The sequence below is a fragment of the Haliotis asinina genome, chromosome 10 (assembly GCF_037392515.1).
Source record: "Haliotis asinina isolate JCU_RB_2024 chromosome 10, JCU_Hal_asi_v2, whole genome shotgun sequence".
Taxonomy (NCBI): domain Eukaryota; kingdom Metazoa; phylum Mollusca; class Gastropoda; order Lepetellida; family Haliotidae; genus Haliotis; species Haliotis asinina.
This window is the reverse complement of record NC_090289.1, coordinates 56,318,997-56,337,170: the sequence shown is the minus strand read 5'-3', so window position 1 is coordinate 56,337,170 and position 18,174 is coordinate 56,318,997. Positions and strand designations below refer to the sequence as shown.

The 18,174-nt window shown below is 40.5% G+C and overlaps 29 non-coding genes across 29 annotated transcripts; all 29 read left to right on the top strand.

The window, feature by feature from the left end:
- Nucleotides 1-125: 125 nt before the first annotated feature.
- LOC137254975 (U5 spliceosomal RNA) lies at nucleotides 126-246 on the top strand. Its single transcript, XR_010954332.1, has one exon. It is a non-coding gene; the product is annotated as a U5 spliceosomal RNA (small nuclear RNA).
- Nucleotides 247-756: 510 nt separating this feature from the next.
- On the top strand, nucleotides 757-877 carry LOC137254974 (U5 spliceosomal RNA). Its single transcript, XR_010954331.1, has one exon. It is a non-coding gene; the product is annotated as a U5 spliceosomal RNA (small nuclear RNA).
- Nucleotides 878-1,390: 513 nt separating this feature from the next.
- Nucleotides 1,391-1,511, top strand: LOC137254973 (U5 spliceosomal RNA). Its single transcript, XR_010954330.1, has one exon. It is a non-coding gene; the product is annotated as a U5 spliceosomal RNA (small nuclear RNA).
- A 510-nt stretch (nucleotides 1,512-2,021) lies between these two features.
- On the top strand, nucleotides 2,022-2,142 carry LOC137255103 (U5 spliceosomal RNA). The gene has a single exon (XR_010954452.1). It is a non-coding gene; the product is annotated as a U5 spliceosomal RNA (small nuclear RNA).
- A 513-nt stretch (nucleotides 2,143-2,655) lies between these two features.
- On the top strand, nucleotides 2,656-2,776 carry LOC137254971 (U5 spliceosomal RNA). The gene has a single exon (XR_010954328.1). It is a non-coding gene; the product is annotated as a U5 spliceosomal RNA (small nuclear RNA).
- A 510-nt stretch (nucleotides 2,777-3,286) lies between these two features.
- On the top strand, nucleotides 3,287-3,407 carry LOC137254970 (U5 spliceosomal RNA). Its single transcript, XR_010954327.1, has one exon. It is a non-coding gene; the product is annotated as a U5 spliceosomal RNA (small nuclear RNA).
- Nucleotides 3,408-3,920: 513 nt separating this feature from the next.
- Nucleotides 3,921-4,041, top strand: LOC137254969 (U5 spliceosomal RNA). The gene has a single exon (XR_010954326.1). It is a non-coding gene; the product is annotated as a U5 spliceosomal RNA (small nuclear RNA).
- Nucleotides 4,042-4,551: 510 nt separating this feature from the next.
- LOC137255101 (U5 spliceosomal RNA) lies at nucleotides 4,552-4,672 on the top strand. Its single transcript, XR_010954450.1, has one exon. It is a non-coding gene; the product is annotated as a U5 spliceosomal RNA (small nuclear RNA).
- Nucleotides 4,673-5,185: 513 nt separating this feature from the next.
- Nucleotides 5,186-5,306, top strand: LOC137254968 (U5 spliceosomal RNA). The gene has a single exon (XR_010954325.1). It is a non-coding gene; the product is annotated as a U5 spliceosomal RNA (small nuclear RNA).
- A 509-nt stretch (nucleotides 5,307-5,815) lies between these two features.
- Nucleotides 5,816-5,936, top strand: LOC137254967 (U5 spliceosomal RNA). The gene has a single exon (XR_010954324.1). It is a non-coding gene; the product is annotated as a U5 spliceosomal RNA (small nuclear RNA).
- Nucleotides 5,937-6,448: 512 nt separating this feature from the next.
- LOC137254965 (U5 spliceosomal RNA) lies at nucleotides 6,449-6,569 on the top strand. The gene has a single exon (XR_010954323.1). It is a non-coding gene; the product is annotated as a U5 spliceosomal RNA (small nuclear RNA).
- A 510-nt stretch (nucleotides 6,570-7,079) lies between these two features.
- LOC137254964 (U5 spliceosomal RNA) lies at nucleotides 7,080-7,200 on the top strand. Its single transcript, XR_010954322.1, has one exon. It is a non-coding gene; the product is annotated as a U5 spliceosomal RNA (small nuclear RNA).
- Nucleotides 7,201-7,712: 512 nt separating this feature from the next.
- Nucleotides 7,713-7,833, top strand: LOC137254963 (U5 spliceosomal RNA). The gene has a single exon (XR_010954321.1). It is a non-coding gene; the product is annotated as a U5 spliceosomal RNA (small nuclear RNA).
- Nucleotides 7,834-8,343: 510 nt separating this feature from the next.
- LOC137254962 (U5 spliceosomal RNA) lies at nucleotides 8,344-8,464 on the top strand. The gene has a single exon (XR_010954320.1). It is a non-coding gene; the product is annotated as a U5 spliceosomal RNA (small nuclear RNA).
- A 510-nt stretch (nucleotides 8,465-8,974) lies between these two features.
- Nucleotides 8,975-9,095, top strand: LOC137255114 (U5 spliceosomal RNA). Its single transcript, XR_010954463.1, has one exon. It is a non-coding gene; the product is annotated as a U5 spliceosomal RNA (small nuclear RNA).
- A 510-nt stretch (nucleotides 9,096-9,605) lies between these two features.
- Nucleotides 9,606-9,726, top strand: LOC137254961 (U5 spliceosomal RNA). Its single transcript, XR_010954319.1, has one exon. It is a non-coding gene; the product is annotated as a U5 spliceosomal RNA (small nuclear RNA).
- Nucleotides 9,727-10,235: 509 nt separating this feature from the next.
- On the top strand, nucleotides 10,236-10,356 carry LOC137254959 (U5 spliceosomal RNA). Its single transcript, XR_010954317.1, has one exon. It is a non-coding gene; the product is annotated as a U5 spliceosomal RNA (small nuclear RNA).
- Nucleotides 10,357-10,866: 510 nt separating this feature from the next.
- On the top strand, nucleotides 10,867-10,987 carry LOC137254958 (U5 spliceosomal RNA). Its single transcript, XR_010954316.1, has one exon. It is a non-coding gene; the product is annotated as a U5 spliceosomal RNA (small nuclear RNA).
- A 513-nt stretch (nucleotides 10,988-11,500) lies between these two features.
- LOC137254957 (U5 spliceosomal RNA) lies at nucleotides 11,501-11,621 on the top strand. The gene has a single exon (XR_010954315.1). It is a non-coding gene; the product is annotated as a U5 spliceosomal RNA (small nuclear RNA).
- Nucleotides 11,622-12,134: 513 nt separating this feature from the next.
- Nucleotides 12,135-12,255, top strand: LOC137254956 (U5 spliceosomal RNA). Its single transcript, XR_010954314.1, has one exon. It is a non-coding gene; the product is annotated as a U5 spliceosomal RNA (small nuclear RNA).
- A 516-nt stretch (nucleotides 12,256-12,771) lies between these two features.
- LOC137254955 (U5 spliceosomal RNA) lies at nucleotides 12,772-12,892 on the top strand. Its single transcript, XR_010954313.1, has one exon. It is a non-coding gene; the product is annotated as a U5 spliceosomal RNA (small nuclear RNA).
- Nucleotides 12,893-13,405: 513 nt separating this feature from the next.
- Nucleotides 13,406-13,526, top strand: LOC137254954 (U5 spliceosomal RNA). The gene has a single exon (XR_010954312.1). It is a non-coding gene; the product is annotated as a U5 spliceosomal RNA (small nuclear RNA).
- Nucleotides 13,527-14,039: 513 nt separating this feature from the next.
- Nucleotides 14,040-14,160, top strand: LOC137254953 (U5 spliceosomal RNA). The gene has a single exon (XR_010954311.1). It is a non-coding gene; the product is annotated as a U5 spliceosomal RNA (small nuclear RNA).
- A 513-nt stretch (nucleotides 14,161-14,673) lies between these two features.
- Nucleotides 14,674-14,794, top strand: LOC137254952 (U5 spliceosomal RNA). Its single transcript, XR_010954310.1, has one exon. It is a non-coding gene; the product is annotated as a U5 spliceosomal RNA (small nuclear RNA).
- A 513-nt stretch (nucleotides 14,795-15,307) lies between these two features.
- Nucleotides 15,308-15,428, top strand: LOC137254951 (U5 spliceosomal RNA). The gene has a single exon (XR_010954309.1). It is a non-coding gene; the product is annotated as a U5 spliceosomal RNA (small nuclear RNA).
- A 513-nt stretch (nucleotides 15,429-15,941) lies between these two features.
- LOC137254949 (U5 spliceosomal RNA) lies at nucleotides 15,942-16,062 on the top strand. The gene has a single exon (XR_010954308.1). It is a non-coding gene; the product is annotated as a U5 spliceosomal RNA (small nuclear RNA).
- Nucleotides 16,063-16,575: 513 nt separating this feature from the next.
- On the top strand, nucleotides 16,576-16,696 carry LOC137254947 (U5 spliceosomal RNA). The gene has a single exon (XR_010954306.1). It is a non-coding gene; the product is annotated as a U5 spliceosomal RNA (small nuclear RNA).
- Nucleotides 16,697-17,206: 510 nt separating this feature from the next.
- LOC137254946 (U5 spliceosomal RNA) lies at nucleotides 17,207-17,327 on the top strand. The gene has a single exon (XR_010954305.1). It is a non-coding gene; the product is annotated as a U5 spliceosomal RNA (small nuclear RNA).
- Nucleotides 17,328-17,837: 510 nt separating this feature from the next.
- On the top strand, nucleotides 17,838-17,958 carry LOC137254945 (U5 spliceosomal RNA). The gene has a single exon (XR_010954304.1). It is a non-coding gene; the product is annotated as a U5 spliceosomal RNA (small nuclear RNA).
- Nucleotides 17,959-18,174: the final 216 nt, after the last annotated feature.

Below are 18,174 nucleotides of genomic sequence, written 5' to 3'. Positions count from 1 at the left end.
ATACCCTTTCTATATCAAAGAAACAATAATGCCAAATAGTTTATTTAAATGCTACAAGTCATGTCCTGACACCTACATGTTGTGATGAAATATTTTCAGTAGGGGAAGACAGGAGCCTGTAACGTTAACTCTGGTTTCTCTTCATCCATTCGGATAAATCTTTCGCCTTTTACTAAAGATTTCCGTGGAGAGGAACATCACAATGAGTCTAATGACTAATTTCTTACGCCCTGAATTGACAGGGTTAATATTTCCAATACACAAAATAGAACTTGCACAATGTGTAGAGAAGGGAGGTAATTACTCTCTTCGGTCGTCCATTACCCTGTTGTTGTTGTTTGTGTGATTTTCAAGATCAAAAGTATAGTGTAAGTGTTTAGCAGTGTTTCCAAGCTGACGCCGTCATCCACGTCAGCGATGTCTTTGCAATGCGTGTGCATGAGAATGGGAGGTTTGAATATTATGTTGAGGTCGACCACAATAACGAACTATACATGACGACGAACCAACGTTTAAAATGGCTGCCTCGGGCACAGGAGTCGCAAAGTCCGTATTTATTTGACAAGCTACAGCGGCATGTAGCCCTTTTCAACTTCAATCTCCTTATCATATCAATTGAAGGGTTGTGTCGATACCCTTTCTATATCAAAGAAACAATAATGCCAAATAGTTGATTTAAATGCTACAAGTCATGTCCTGACACCTACATGTTGTGATGAAATATTTTCAGTAGGGGAAGACAGGAGCCTGTAACGTTAACTCTGGTTTCTCTTCATCCATTCGGATAAATCTTTCGCCTTTTACTAAAGATTTCCGTGGAGAGGAACATCACAATGAGTCTAATGACTAATTTCTTACGCCCTGAATTGACAGGGTTAATATTTCCAATACACAAAATAGAACTTGCACAATGTGTAGAGAAGGGAGGTAATTACTCTCTGCGGTCGTCCATTACCCTGTTGTTGTTGTTGTTTGTGTGATTTTCAAGATCAAAAGTATAGTGTAAGTGTTTAGCAGTGTTTCCAAGCTGACGCCGTCATCCACGTCAGCGATGTCTTTGCAATGCGTGTGCATGAAAATGGGAGGTTTGAATATTATGTTGAGGTCGACCACAATAACGAACTATACATGACGACGAACCAACGTTCAAAATGGCTGCCTCGGGCACGGGAGTCGCAAAGTCCGTATTTATTTGACAAGCTACAGCGGCATGTAGCCCTTTTCAACTTCAATCTCCTTATCATATCAATTGAAGGGTTGTGTCGATACCCTTTCTATATCAAAGAAACAATAATGCCAAATAGTTGATTTAAATGCTACAAGTCATGTCCTGACACCTACATGTTGTGATGAAATATTTTCAGTAGGGGAAGACAGGAGCCTGTAACGTTAACTCTGGTTTCTCTTCATCCATTCGGATAAATCTTTCGCCTTTTACTAAAGATTTCCGTGGAGAGGAACATCACAATGAGTCTAATGACTAATTTCTTACGCCCTGAATTGACAGGGTTAATATTTCCAATACACAAAATAGAACTTGCACAATGTGTAGAGAAGGGAGGTAATTACTCTCTTCGGTCGTCCATTACCCTGTTGTTGTTGTTTGTGTGATTTTCAAGATCAAAAGTATAGTGTAAGTGTTTAGCAGTGTTTCCAAGCTGACGCCGTCATCCACGTCAGCGATGTCTTTGCAATGCGTGTGCATGAGAATGGGAGGTTTGAATATTATGTTGAGGTCGACCACAATAACGAACTATACATGACGACGAACCAACGTTCAAAATGGCTGCCTCGGGCACGGGAGTCGCAAAGTCCGTATTTATTTGACAAGCTACAGCGGCATGTAGCCCTTTTCAACTTCAATCTCCTTATCATATCAATTGAAGGGTTGTGTCGATACCCTTTCTATATCAAAGAAACAATAATGCCAAATAGTTGATTTAAATGCTACAAGTCATGTCCTGACACCTACATGTTGTGATGAAATATTTTCAGTAGGGGAAGACAGGAGCCTGTAACGTTAACTCTGGTTTCTCTTCATCCACTCGGATAAATCTTTCGCCTTTTACTAAAGATTTCCGTGGAGAGGAACATCACAATGAGTCTAATGACTAATTTCTTACGCCCTGAATTGACAGGGTTAATATTTCCAATACACAAAATAGAACTTGCACAATGTGTAGAGAAGGGAGGTAATTACTCTCTGCGGTCGTCCATTACCCTGTTGTTGTTGTTGTTTGTGTGATTTTCAAGATCAAAAGTATAGTGTAAGTGTTTAGCAGTGTTTCCAAGCTGACGCCGTCATCCACGTCAGCGATGTCTTTGCAATGCGTGTGCATGAAAATGGGAGGTTTGAATATTATGTTGAGGTCGACCACAATAACGAACTATACATGACGACGAACCAACGTTCAAAATGGCTGCCTCGGGCACGGGAGTCGCAAAGTCCGTATTTATTTGACAAGCTACAGCGGCATGTAGCCCTTTTCAACTTCAATCTCCTTATCATATCAATTGAAGGGTTGTGTCGATACCCTTTCTATATCAAAGAAACAATAATGCCAAATAGTTGATTTAAATGCTACAAGTCATGTCCTGACACCTACATGTTGTGATGAAATATTTTCAGTAGGGGAAGACAGGAGCCTGTAACGTTAACTCTGGTTTCTCTTCATCCATTCGGATAAATCTTTCGCCTTTTACTAAAGATTTCCGTGGAGAGGAACATCACAATGAGTCTAATGACTAATTTCTTACGCCCTGAATTGACAGGGTTAATATTTCCAATACACAAAATAGAACTTGCACAATGTGTAGAGAAGGGAGGTAATTACTCTCTTCGGTCGTCCATTACCCTGTTGTTGTTGTTTGTGTGATTTTCAAGATCAAAAGTATAGTGTAAGTGTTTAGCAGTGTTTCCAAGCTGACGCCGTCATCCACGTCAGCGATGTCTTTGCAATGCGTGTGCATGAGAATGGGAGGTTTGAATATTATGTTGAGGTCGACCACAATAACGAACTATACATGACGACGAACCAACGTTCAAAATGGCTGCCTCGGGCACGGGAGTCGCAAAGTCCGTATTTATTTGACAAGCTACAGCGGCATGTAGCCCTTTTCAACTTCAATCTCCTTATCATATCAATTGAAGGGTTGTGTCGATACCCTTTCTATATCAAAGAAACAATAATGCCAAATAGTTTATTTAAATGCTACAAGTCATGTCCTGACACCTACATGTTGTGATGAAATATTTTCAGTAGGGGAAGACAGGAGCCTGTAACGTTAACTCTGGTTTCTCTTCATCCATTCGGATAAATCTTTCGCCTTTTACTAAAGATTTCCGTGGAGAGGAACATCACAATGAGTCTAATGACTAATTTCTTACGCCCTGAATTGACAGGGTTAATATTTCCAATACACAAAATAGAACTTGCACAATGTGTAGAGAAGGGAGGTAGTTACTCTCTGCGGTCGTCCATTACCCTGTTGTTGTTGTTGTTTGTGTGATTTTCAAGATCAAAAGTATAGTGTAAGTGTTTAGCAGTGTTTCCAAGCTGACGCCGTCATCCACGTCAGCGATGTCTTTGCAATGCGTGTGCATGAAAATGGGAGGTTTGAATATTATGTTGAGGTCGACCACAATAACGAACTATACATGACGACGAACCAACGTTCAAAATGGCTGCCTCGGGCACGGGAGTCGCAAAGTCCGTATTTATTTGACAAGCTACAGCGGCATGTAGCCCTTTTCAACTTCAATCTCCTTATCATATCAATTGAAGGGTTGTGTCGATACCCTTTCTATATCAAAGAAACAATAATGCCAAATAGTTGATTTAAATGCTACAAGTCATGTCCTGACACCTACATGTTGTGATGAAATATTTTCAGTAGGGGAAGACAGGAGCCTGTAACGTTAACTCTGGTTTCTCTTCATCCATTCGGATAAATCTTTCGCCTTTTACTAAAGATTTCCGTGGAGAGGAACATCACAATGAGTCTAATGACTAATTTCTTACGCCCTGAATTGACAGGGTTAATATTTCCAATACACAAAATAGAACTTGCACAATGTGTAGAGAAGGGAGGTAATTACTCTCTTCGGTCGTCCATTACCCTGTTGTTGTTGTTTGTGTGATTTTCAAGATCAAAAGTATAGTGTAAGTGTTTAGCAGTGTTTCCAAGCTGACGCCGTCATCCACGTCAGCGATGTCTTTGCAATGCGTGTGCATGAGAATGGGAGGTTTGAATATTATGTTGAGGTCGACCACAATAACGAACTATACATGACGACGAACCAACGTTCAAAATGGCTGCCTCGGGCACGGGAGTCGCAAAGTCCGTATTTATTTGACAAGCTACAGCGGCATGTAGCCCTTTTCAACTTCAATCTCCTTATCATATCAATTGAAGGGTTGTGTCGATACCCTTTCTATATCAAAGAAACAATAATGCCAAATAGTTGATTTAAATGCTACAAGTCATGTCCTGACACCTACATGTTGTGATGAAATATTTTCAGTAGGGGAAGACAGGAGCCTGTAACGTTAACTCTGGTTTCTCTTCATCCACTCGGATAAATCTTTCGCCTTTTACTAAAGATTTCCGTGGAGAGGAACATCACAATGAGTCTAATGACTAATTTCTTACGCCCTGAATTGACAGGGTTAATATTTCCAATACACAAAATAGAACTTGCACAATGTGTAGAGAAGGGAGGTAATTACTCTCTGCGGTCGTCCATTACCCTGTTGTTGTTGTTGTTTGTGTGATTTTCAAGATCAAAAGTATAGTGTAAGTGTTTAGCAGTGTTTCCAAGCTGACGCCGTCATCCACGTCAGCGATGTCTTTGCAATGCGTGTGCATGAAAATGGGAGGTTTGAATATTATGTTGAGGTCGACCACAATAACGAACTATACATGACGACGAACCAACGTTCAAAATGGCTGCCTCGGGCACGGGAGTCGCAAAGTCCGTATTTATTTGACAAGCTACAGCGGCATGTAGCCCTTTTCAACTTCAATCTCCTTATCATATCAATTGAAGGGTTGTGTCGATACCCTTTCTATATCAAAGAAACAATAATGCCAAATAGTTGATTTAAATGCTACAAGTCATGTCCTGACACCTACATGTTGTGATGAAATATTTTCAGTAGGGGAAGACAGGAGCCTGTAACGTTAACTCTGGTTTCTCTTCATCCATTCGGATAAATCTTTCGCCTTTTACTAAAGATTTCCGTGGAGAGGAACATCACAATGAGTCTAATGACTAATTTCTTACGCCCTGAATTGACAGGGTTAATATTTCCAATACACAAAATAGAACTTGCACAATGTGTAGAGAAGGGAGGTAATTACTCTCTTCGGTCGTCCATTACCCTGTTGTTGTTGTTTGTGTGATTTTCAAGATCAAAAGTATAGTGTAAGTGTTTAGCAGTGTTTCCAAGCTGACGCCGTCATCCACGTCAGCGATGTCTTTGCAATGCGTGTGCATGAGAATGGGAGGTTTGAATATTATGTTGAGGTCGACCACAATAACGAACTATACATGACGACGAACCAACGTTCAAAATGGCTGCCTCGGGCACGGGAGTCGCAAAGTCCGTATTTATTTGACAAGCTACAGCGGCATGTAGCCCTTTTCAACTTCAATCTCCTTATCATATCAATTGAAGGGTTGTGTCGATACCCTTTCTATATCAAAGAAACAATAATGCCAAATAGTTGATTTAAATGCTACAAGTCATGTCCTGACAACTACATGTTGTGATGAAATATTTTCAGTAGGGAAGACAGGAGCCTGTAACGTTAACTCTGGTTTCTCTTCATCCATTCGGATAAATCTTTCGCCTTTTACTAAAGATTTCCGTGGAGAGGAACATCACAATGAGTCTAATGACTAATTTCTTACGCCCTGAATTGACAGGGTTAATATTTCCAATACACAAAATAGAACTTGCACAATGTGTAGAGAAGGGAGGTAATTACTCTCTGCGGTCGTCCATTACCCTGTTGTTGTTGTTTGTGTGATTTTCAAGATCAAAAGTATAGTGTAAGTGTTTAGCAGTGTTTCCAAGCTGACGCCGTCATCCATATGTCAGCGATGTCTTTGCAATGCGTGTGCATGAAAATGGGAGGTTTGAATATTATGTTGAGGTCGACCACAATAACGAACTATACATGACGACGAACCAACGTTCAAAATGGCTGCCTCGGGCACGGGAGTCGCAAAGTCCGTATTTATTTGACAAGCTACAGCGGCATGTAGCCCTTTTCAACTTCAATCTCCTTATCATATCAATTGAAGGGTTGTGTCGATACCCTTTCTATATCAAAGAAACAATAATGCCAAATAGTTGATTTAAATGCTACAAGTCATGTCCTGACACCTACATGTTGTGATGAAATATTTTCAGTAGGGGAAGACAGGAGCCTGTAACGTTAACTCTGGTTTCTCTTCATCCATTCGGATAAATCTTTCGCCTTTTACTAAAGATTTCCGTGGAGAGGAACATCACAATGAGTCTAATGACTAATTTCTTACGCCCTGAATTGACAGGGTTAATATTTCCAATACACAAAATAGAACTTGCACAATGTGTAGAGAAGGGAGGTAATTACTCTCTGCGGTCGTCCATTACCCTGTTGTTGTTGTTTGTGTGATTTTCAAGATCAAAAGTATAGTGTAAGTGTTTAGCAGTGTTTCCAAGCTGACGCCGTCATCCACGTCAGCGATGTCTTTGCAATGCGTGTGCATGAAAATGGGAGGTTTGAATATTATGTTGAGGTCGACCACAATAACGAACTATACATGACGACGAACCAACGTTCAAAATGGCTGCCTCGGGCACGGGAGTCGCAAAGTCCGTATTTATTTGACAAGCTACAGCGGCATGTAGCCCTTTTCAACTTCAATCTCCTTATCATATCAATTGAAGGGTTGTGTCGATACCCTTTCTATATCAAAGAAACAATAATGCCAAATAGTTGATTTAAATGCTACAAGTCATGTCCTGACACCTACATGTTGTGATGAAATATTTTCAGTAGGGGAAGACAGGAGCCTGTAACGTTAACTCTGGTTTCTCTTCATCCATTCGGATAAATCTTTCGCCTTTTACTAAAGATTTCCGTGGAGAGGAACATCACAATGAGTCTAATGACTAATTTCTTACGCCCTGAATTGACAGGGTTAATATTTCCAATACACAAAATAGAACTTGCACAATGTGTAGAGAAGGGAGGTAATTACTCTCTTCGGTCGTCCATTACCCTGTTGTTGTTGTTTGTGTGATTTTCAAGATCAAAAGTATAGTGTAAGTGTTTAGCAGTGTTTCCAAGCTGACGCCGTCATCCATATGTCAGCGATGTCTTTGCAATGCGTGTGCATGAAAATGGGAGGTTTGAATATTATGTTGAGGTCGACCACAATAACGAACTATACATGACGACGAACCAACGTTCAAAATGGCTGCCTCGGGCACGGGAGTCGCAAAGTCCGTATTTATTTGACAAGCTACAGCGGCATGTAGCCCTTTTCAACTTCAATCTCCTTATCATATCAATTGAAGGGTTGTGTCGATACCCTTTCTATATCAAAGAAACAATAATGCCAAATAGTTGATTTAAATGCTACAAGTCATGTCCTGACACCTACATGTTGTGATGAAATATTTTCAGTAGGGGAAGACAGGAGCCTGTAACGTTAACTCTGGTTTCTCTTCATCCATTCGGATAAATCTTTCGCCTTTTACTAAAGATTTCCGTGGAGAGGAACATCACAATGAGTCTAATGACTAATTTCTTACGCCCTGAATTGACAGGGTTAATATTTCCAATACACAAAATAATACTTGCACAATGTGTAGAGAAGGGAGGTAATTACTCTCTGCGGTCGTCCATTACCCTGTTGTTGTTGTTTGTGTGATTTTCAAGATCAAAAGTATAGTGTAAGTGTTTAGCAGTGTTTCCAAGCTGACGCCGTCATCCACGTCAGCGATGTCTTTGCAATGCGTGTGCATGAAAATGGGAGGTTTGAATATTATGTTGAGGTCCACCACAATAACGAACTATACATGACTACGAACCAACGTTCAAAATGGCTGCCTCGGGCACGGGAGTCGCAAAGTCCGTATTTATTTGACAAGCTACAGCGGCATGTAGCCCTTTTCAACTTCAATCTCCTTATCATATCAATTGAAGGGTTGTGTCGATACCCTTTCTATATCAAAGAAACAATAATGCCAAATAGTTGATTTAAATGCTACAAGTCATGTCCTGACACCTACATGTTGTGATGAAATATTTTCAGTAGGGGAAGACAGGAGCCTGTAACGTTAACTCTGGTTTCTCTTCATCCATTCGGATAAATCTTTCGCCTTTTACTAAAGATTTCCGTGGAGAGGAACATCACAATGAGTCTAATGACTAATTTCTTACGCCCTGAATTGACAGGGTTAATATTTCCAATACACAAAATAGAACTTGCACAATGTGTAGAGAAGGGAGGTAATTACTCTCTGCGGTCGTCCATTACCCTGTTGTTGTTGTTTGTGTGATTTTCAAGATCAAAAGTATAGTGTAAGTGTTTAGCAGTGTTTCCAAGCTGACGCCGTCATCCACGTCAGCGATGTCCTTGAAATGCGTGTGCATGAAAATGGGAGGTTTGAATATTATGTTGAGGTCGACCACAATAACGAACTATACATGACGACGAACCAACGTTCAAAATGGCTGCCTCGGGCACGGGAGTCGCAAAGTCCGTATTTATTTGACAAGCTACAGCGGCATGTAGCCCTTTTCAACTTCAATCTCCTTATCATATCAATTGAAGGGTTGTGTCGATACCCTTTCTATATCAAAGAAACAATAATGCCAAATAGTTGATTTAAATGCTACAAGTCATGTCCTGACACCTACATGTTGTGATGAAATATTTTCAGTAGGGGAAGACAGGAGCCTGTAACGTTAACTCCGGTTTCTCTTCATCCATTCGGATAAATCTTTCGCCTTTTACTAAAGATTTCCGTGGAGAGGAACATCACAATGAGTCTAATGACTAATTTCTTACGCCCTGAATTGACAGGGTTAATATTTCCAATACACAAAATAGAACTTGCACAATGTGTAGAGAAGGGAGGTAATTACTCTCTTCGGTCGTCCATTACCCTGTTGTTGCTGTTGGTGTGATTTTCAAGATCAAAAGTATAGTGTAAGTGTTTAGCAGTGTTTCCAAGCTGACGCCGTCATCCACGTCAGCGATGTCCTTGCAATGCGTGTGTATGAAAATGGGAGGTTTGAATATTATGTTGAGGTCGACCACAATAACGAACTATACATGACGACGAACCAACGTTCAAAATGGCTGCCTCGGGCACGGGAGTCGCAAAGTCCGTATTTATTTGACAAGCTACAGCGGCATGTAGCCCTTTTCAACTTCAATCTCCTTATCATATCAATTGAAGGGTTGTGTCGATACCCTTTCTATATCAAAGAAACAATAATGCCAAATAGTTGATTTAAATGCTACAAGTCATGTCCTGACACCTACATGTTGTGATGAAATATTTTCAGTAGGGGAAGACAGGAGCCTGTAACGTTAACTCTGGTTTCTCTTCATCCATTCGGATAAATCTTTCGCCTTTTACTAAAGATTTCCGTGGAGAGGAACATCACAATGAGTCTAATGACTAATTTCTTACGCCCTGAATTGACAGGGTTAATATTTCCAATACACAAAATAGAACTTGCACAATGTGTAGAGAAGGGAGGTAATTACTCTCTGCGGTCGTCCATTACCCTGTTGTTGTTGTTTGTGTGATTTTCAAGATCAAAAGTATAGTGTAAGTGTTTAGCAGTGTTTCCAAGCTGACGCCGTCATCCACGTCAGCGATGTCCTTGCAATGCGTGTGCATGAAAATGGGAGGTTTGAATATTATGTTGAGGTCCACCACAATAACGAACTATACATGACGACGAACCAACGTTCAAAATGGCTGCCTCGGGCACGGGAGTCGCAAAGTCCGTATTTATTTGACAAGCTACAGCGGCATGTAGCCCTTTTCAACTTCAATCTCCTTATCATATCAATTGAAGGGTTGTGTCGATACCCTTTCTATATAAAAAAAAAATAATGCCAAATAGTTGATTTAAATGCTACAAGTCATGTCCTGACACCTACATGTTGTGATGAAATATTTTCAGTAGGGGAAGATAGGAGCCTGTAACGTTAACTCTGGTTTCTCTTCATCCATTCGGATAAATCTTTCGCCTTTTACTAAAGATTTCCGTGGAGAGGAACATCACAATGAGTCTAATGACTAATTTCTTACGCCCTGAATTGACAGGGTTAATATTTCCAATACACAAAATAGAACTTGCACAATGTGTAGAGAAGGGAGGTAATTACTCTCTGCGGTCGTCCATTACCCTGTTGTTGTTGTTTGTGTGATTTTCAAGATCAAAAGTATAGTGTAAGTGTTTAGCAGTGTTTCCAAGCTGACGCCGTCATCCACGTCAGCGATGTCTTTGCAATGCGTGTGCATGAAAATGGGAGGTTTGAATATTATGTTGAGGTCGACCACAATAACGAACTATACATGACGACGAACCAACGTTCAAAATGGCTGCCTCGGGCACGGGAGTCGCAAAGTCCGTATTTATTTGACAAGCTACAGCGGCATGTAGCCCTTTTCAACTTCAATCTCCTTATCATATCAATTGAAGGGTTGTGTCGATACCCTTTCTATATCAAAGAAACAATAATGCCAAATAGTTGATTTAAATGCTACAAGTCATGTCCTGACACCTACATGTTGTGATGAAATATTTTCAGTAGGGGAAGACAGGAGCCTGTAACGTTAACTCTGGTTTCTCTTCATCCATTCGGATAAATCTTTCGCCTTTTACTAAAGATTTCCGTGGAGAGGAACATCACAATGAGTCTAATGACTAATTTCTTACGCCCTGAATTGACAGGGTTAATATTTCCAATACACAAAATAGAACTTGCACAATGTGTAGAGAAGGGAGGTAATTACTCTCTGCGGTCGTCCATTACCCTGTTGTTGTTGTTCTTTGTGTGATTTTCAAGATCAAAAGTATAGTGTAAGTGTTTAGCAGTGTTTCCAAGCTGACGCCGTCATCCACGTCAGCGATGTCTTTGCAATGCGTGTGCATGAAAATGGGAGGTTTGAATATTATGTTGAGGTCGACCACAATAACGAACTATACATGACGACGAACCAACGTTCAAAATGGCTGCCTCGGGCACGGGAGTCGCAAAGTCCGTATTTATTTGACAAGCTACAGCGGCATGTAGCCCTTTTCAACTTCAATCTCCTTATCATATCAATTGAAGGGTTGTGTCGATACCCTTTCTATATCAAAGAAACAATAATGCCAAATAGTTGATTTAAATGCTACAAGTCATGTCCTGACACCTACATGTTGTGATGAAATATTTTCAGAAGGGGAAGACAGGAGCGTGTAACGTTAACTCTGGTTTCTCTTCATCCATTCGGATAAATCTTTCGCCTTTTACTAAAGATTTCCGTGGAGAGGAACATCACAATGAGTCTAATGACTAATTTCTTACGCCCTGAATTGACAGGGTTAATATTTCCAATACACAAAATAGAACTTGCACAATGTGTAGAGAAGGGAGGTAATTACTCTCTGCGGTCGTCCATTACCCTGTTGTTGTCGTTCTTTGTGTGATTTTCAAGATCAAAAGTATAGTGTAAGTGTTTAGCAGTGTTTCCAAGCTGACGCCGTCATCCACGTCAGCGATGTCCTTGCAATGCGTGTGCATGAAAATGGGAGGTTTGAATATTATGTTGAGGTCGACCACAATAACGAACTATACATGACGACGAACCAACGTTCAAAATGGCTGCCTCGGGCACGGGAGTCGCAAAGTCCGTATTTATTTGACAAGCTACAGCGGCATGTAGCCCTTTTCAACTTCAATCTCCTTATCATATCAATTGAAGGGTTGTGTCGATACCCTTTCTATATCAAAGAAACAATAATGCCAAATAGTTGATTTAAATGCTACAAGTCATGTCCTGACACCTACATGTTGTGATGAAATATTTTCAGTAGGGGACGACAGGAGCCTGTAACGTTAACTCTGGTTTCTCTTCATCCATTCGGATAAATCTTTCGCCTTTTACTAAAGATTTCCGTGGAGAGGAACATCACAATGAGTCTAATGACTAATTTCTTACGCCCTGAATTGACAGGGTTAATATTTCCAATACACAAAATAGAACTTGCACAATGTGTAGAGAAGGGAGGTAATTACTCTCTGCGGTCGTCCATTACCCTGTTGTTGTTGTCGTTCTTTGTGTGATTTTCAAGATCAAAAGTATAGTGTAAGTGTTTAGCAGTGTTTCCAAGCTGACGCCGTCATCCACGTCAGCGATGTCTTTGCAATGCGTGTGCATGAAAATGGGAGGTTTGAATATTATGTTGAGGTCGACCACAATAACGAACTATACATGACGACGAACCAACGTTCAAAATGGCTGCCTCGGGCACGGGAGTCGCAAAGTCCGTATTTATTTGACAAGCTACAGCGGCATGTAGCCCTTTTCAACTTCAATCTCCTTATCATATCAATTGAAGGGTTGTGTCGATACCCTTTCTATATCAAAGAAACAATAATGCCAAATAGTTGATTTAAATGCTACAAGTCATGTCCTGACACCTACATGTTGTGATGAAATATTTTCAGTAGGGGAAGACAGGAGCCTGTAACGTTAACTCTGGTTTCTCTTCATCCATTCGGATAAATCTTTCGCCTTTTACTAAAGATTTCCGTGGAGAGGAACATCACAATGAGTCTAATGACTAATTTCTTACGCCCTGAATTGACAGGGTTAATATTTCCAATACACAAAATAGAACTTGCACAATGTGTAGAGAAGGGAGGTAATTACTCTCTGCGGTCGTCCATTACCCTGTTGTTGTTGTTCTTTGTGTGATTTTCAAGATCAAAAGTATAGTGTAAGTGTTTAGCAGTGTTTCCAAGCTGACGCCGTCATCCACGTCAGCGATGTCTTTGCAATGCGTGTGCATGAAAATGGGAGGTTTGAATATTATGTTGAGGTCGACCACAATAACGAACTATACATGACGACGAACCAACGTTCAAAATGGCTGCCTCGGGCACGGGAGTCGCAAAGTCCGTATTTATTTGACAAGCTACAGCGGCATGTAGCCCTTTTCAACTTCAATCTCCTTATCATATCAATTGAAGGGTTGTGTCGATACCCTTTCTATATCAAAGAAACAATAATGCCAAATAGTTGATTTAAATGCTACAAGTCATGTCCTGACACCTACATGTTGTGATGAAATATTTTCAGTAGGGGAAGACAGGAGCCTGTAACGTTAACTCTGGTTTCTCTTCATCCATTCGGATAAATCTTTCGCCTTTTACTAAAGATTTCCGTGGAGAGGAACATCACAATGAGTCTAATGACTAATTTCTTACGCCCTGAATTGACAGGGTTAATATTTCCAATACACAAAATAGAACTTGCACAATGTGTAGAGAAGGGAGGTAATTACTCTCTGCGGTCGTCCATTACCCTGTTGTTGTCGTTCTTTGTGTGATTTTCAAGATCAAAAGTATAGTGTAAGTGTTTAGCAGTGTTTCCAAGCTGACGCCGTCATCCACGTCAGCGATGTCTTTGCAATGCGTGTGCATGAAAATGGGAGGTTTGAATATTATGTTGAGGTCGACCACAATAACGAACTATACATGACGACGAACCAACGTTCAAAATGGCTGCCTCGGGCACGGGAGTCGCAAAGTCCGTATTTATTTGACAAGCTACAGCGGCATGTAGCCCTTTTCAACTTCAATCTCCTTATCATATCAATTGAAGGGTTGTGTCGATACCCTTTCTATATCAAAGAAACAATAATGCCAAATAGTTGATTTAAATGCTACAAGTCATGTCCTGACACCTACATGTTGTGATGAAATATTTTCAGTAGGGGAAGACAGGAGCCTGTAACGTTAACTCTGGTTTCTCTTCATCCATTCGGATAAATCTTTCGCCTTTTACTAAAGATTTCCGTGGAGAGGAACATCACAATGAGTCTAATGACTAATTTCTTACGCCCTGAATTGACAGGGTTAATATTTCCAATACACAAAATAGAACTTGCACAATGTGTAGAGAAGGGAGGTAATTACTCTCTGCGGTCGTCCATTACCCTGTTGTTGTTGTTCTTTGTGTGATTTTCAAGATCAAAAGTATAGTGTAAGTGTTTAGCAGTGTTTCCAAGCTGACGCCGTCATCCACGTCAGCGATGTCTTTGCAATGCGTGTGCATGAAAATGGGAGGTTTGAATATTATGTTGAGGTCGACCACAATAACGAACTATACATGACGACGAACCAACGTTCAAAATGGCTGCCTCGGGCACGGGAGTCGCAAAGTCCGTATTTATTTGACAAGCTACAGCGGCATGTAGCCCTTTTCAACTTCAATCTCCTTATCATATCAATTGAAGGGTTGTGTCGATACCCTTTCTATATCAAAGAAACAATAATGCCAAATAGTTGATTTAAATGCTACAAGTCATGTCCTGACACCTACATGTTGTGATGAAATATTTTCAGTAGGGGAAGACAGGAGCCTGTAACGTTAACTCTGGTTTCTCTTCATCCATTCGGATAAATCTTTCGCCTTTTACTAAAGATTTCCGTGGAGAGGAACATCACAATGAGTCTAATGACTAATTTCTTACGCCCTGAATTGACAGGGTTAATATTTCCAATACACAAAATAGAACTTGCACAATGTGTAGAGAAGGGAGGTAATTACTCTCTGCGGTCGTCCATTACCCTGTTGTTGTCGTTCTTTGTGTGATTTTCAAGATCAAAAGTATAGTGTAAGTGTTTAGCAGTGTTTCCAAGCTGACGCCGTCATCCACGTCAGCGATGTCCTTGCAATGCGTGTGCATGAAAATGGGAGGTTTGAATATTATGTTGAGGTCGACCACAATAACGAACTATACATGACGACGAACCAACGTTCAAAATGGCTGCCTCGGGCACGGGAGTCGCAAAGTCCGTATTTATTTGACAAGCTACAGCGGCATGTAGCCCTTTTCAACTTCAATCTCCTTATCATATCAATTGAAGGGTTGTGTCGATACCCTTTCTATATCAAAGAAACAATAATGCCAAATAGTTGATTTAAATGCTACAAGTCATGTCCTGACACCTACATGTTGTGATGAAATATTTTCAGTAGGGGAAGACAGGAGCCTGTAACGTTAACTCTGGTTTCTCTTCATCCATTCGGATAAATCTTTCGCCTTTTACTAAAGATTTCCGTGGAGAGGAACATCACAATGAGTCTAATGACTAATTTCTTACGCCCTGAATTGACAGGGTTAATATTTCCAATACACAAAATAGAACTTGCACAATGTGTAGAGAAGGGAGGTAATTACTCTCTGCGGTCGTCCATTACCCTGTTGTTGTCGTTCTTTGTGTGATTTTCAAGATCAAAAGTATAGTGTAAGTGTTTAGCAGTGTTTCCAAGCTGACGCCGTCATCCACGTCAGCGATGTCTTTGCAATGCGTGTGCATGAAAATGGGAGGTTTGAATATTATGTTGAGGTCGACCACAATAACGAACTATACATGACGACGAACCAACGTTCAAAATGGCTGCCTCGGGCACGGGAGTCGCAAAGTCCGTATTTATTTGACAAGCTACAGCGGCATGTAGCCCTTTTCAACTTCAATCTCCTTATCATATCAATTGAAGGGTTGTGTCGATACCCTTTCTATATCAAAGAAACAATAATGCCAAATAGTTGATTTAAATGCTACAAGTCATGTCCTGACACCTACATGTTGTGATGAAATATTTTCAGTAGGGGAAGACAGGAGCCTGTAACGTTAACTCTGGTTTCTCTTCATCCATTCGGATAAATCTTTCGCCTTTTACTAAAGATTTCCGTGGAGAGGAACATCACAATGAGTCTAATGACTAATTTCTTACGCCCTGAATTGACAGGGTTAATATTTCCAATACACAAAATAGAACTTGCACAATGTGTAGAGAAGGGAGGTAATTACTCTCTGCGGTCGTCCATTACCCTGTTGTTGTCGTTCTTTGTGTGATTTTCAAGATCAAAAGTATAGTGTAAGTGTTTAGCAGTGTTTCCAAGCTGACGCCGTCATCCACGTCAGCGATGTCTTTGCAATGCGTGTGCATGAAAATGGGAGGTTTGAATATTATGTTGAGGTCGACCACAATAACGAACTATACATGACGACGAACCAACGTTCAAAATGGCTGCCTCGGGCACGGGAGTCGCAAAGTCCGTATTTATTTGACAAGCTACAGCGGCATGTAGCCCTTTTCAACTTCAATCTCCTTATCATATCAATTGAAGGGTTGTGTCGATACCCTTTCTATATCAAAGAAACAATAATGCCAAATAGTTGATTTAAATGCTACAAGTCATGTCCTGACACCTACATGTTGTGATGAAATATTTTCAGTAGGGGAAGACAGGAGCCTGTAACGTTAACTCTGGTTTCTCTTCATCCATTCGGATAAATCTTTCGCCTTTTACTAAAGATTTCCGTGGAGAGGAACATCACAATGAGTCTAATGACTAATTTCTTACGCCCTGAATTGACAGGGTTAATATTTCCAATACACAAAATAGAACTTGCACAATGTGTAGAGAAGGGAGGTAATTACTCTCTGCGGTCGTCCATTACCCTGTTGTTGTTGTTTGTGTGATTTTCAAGATCAAAAGTATAGTGTAAGTGTTTAGCAGTGTTTCCAAGCTGACGCCGTCATCCACGTCAGCGATGTCTTTGCAATGCGTGTGCATGAAAATGGGAGGTTTGAATATTATGTTGAGGTCGACCACAATAACGAACTATACATGACGACGAACCAACGTTCAAAATGGCTGCCTCGGGCACGGGAGTCGCAAAGTGCGTATTTATTTGACAAGCTACAGCGGCATGTAGCCCTTTTCAACTTCAATCTCCTTATCATATCAATTGAAGGGTTGTGTCGATACCCTTTCTATATCAAAGAAACAATAATGCCAAATAGTTGATTTAAATGCTACAAGTCATGTCCTGACACCTACATGTTGTGATGAAATATTTTCAGTAGGGGAAGACAGGAGCCTGTAACGTTAACTCTGGTTTCTCTTCATCCATTCGGATAAATCTTTCGCCTTTTACTAAAGATTTCCGTGGAGAGGAACATCACAATGAGTCTAATGACTAATTTCTTACGCCCTGAATTGACAGGGTTAATATTTCCAATACACAAAATAGAACTTGCACAATGTGTAGAGAAGGGAGGTAATTACTCTCTGCGGTCGTCCATTACCCTGTTGTTGTTGTTTGTGTGATTTTCAAGATCAAAAGTATAGTGTAAGTGTTTAGCAGTGTTTCCAAGCTGACGCCGTCATCCACGTCAGCGATGTCTTTGCAATGCGTGTGCATGAAAATGGGAGGTTTGAATATTATGTTGAGGTCGACCACAATAACGAACTATACATGACGACGAACCAACGTTCAAAATGGCTGCCTCGGGCACGGGAGTCGCAAAGTCCGTATTTATTTGACAAGCTACAGCGGCATGTAGCCCTTTTCAACTTCAATCTCCTTATCATATCAATTGAAGGGTTGTGTCGATACCCTTTCTATATCAAAGAAACAATAATGCCAAATAGTTGATTTAAATGCTACAAGTCATGTCCTGACACCTACATGTTGTGATGAAATATTTTCAGTAGGGGAAGACAGGAGCCTGTAACGTTAACTCTGGTTTCTCTTCATCCATTCGGATAAATCTTTCGCCTTTTACTAAAGATTTCCGTGGAGAGGAACATCACAATGAGTCTAATGACTAATTTCTTACGCCCTGAATTGACAGGGTTAATATTTCCAATACACAAAATAGAACTTGCACAATGTGTAGAGAAGGGAGGTAATTACTCTCTGCGGTCGTCCATTACCCTGTTGTTGTTGTTTGTGTGATTTTCAAGATCAAAAGTATAGTGTAAGTGTTTAGCAGTGTTTCCAAGCTGACGCCGTCATCCACGTCAGCGATGTCTTTGCAATGCGTGTGCATGAAAATGGGAGGTTTGAATATT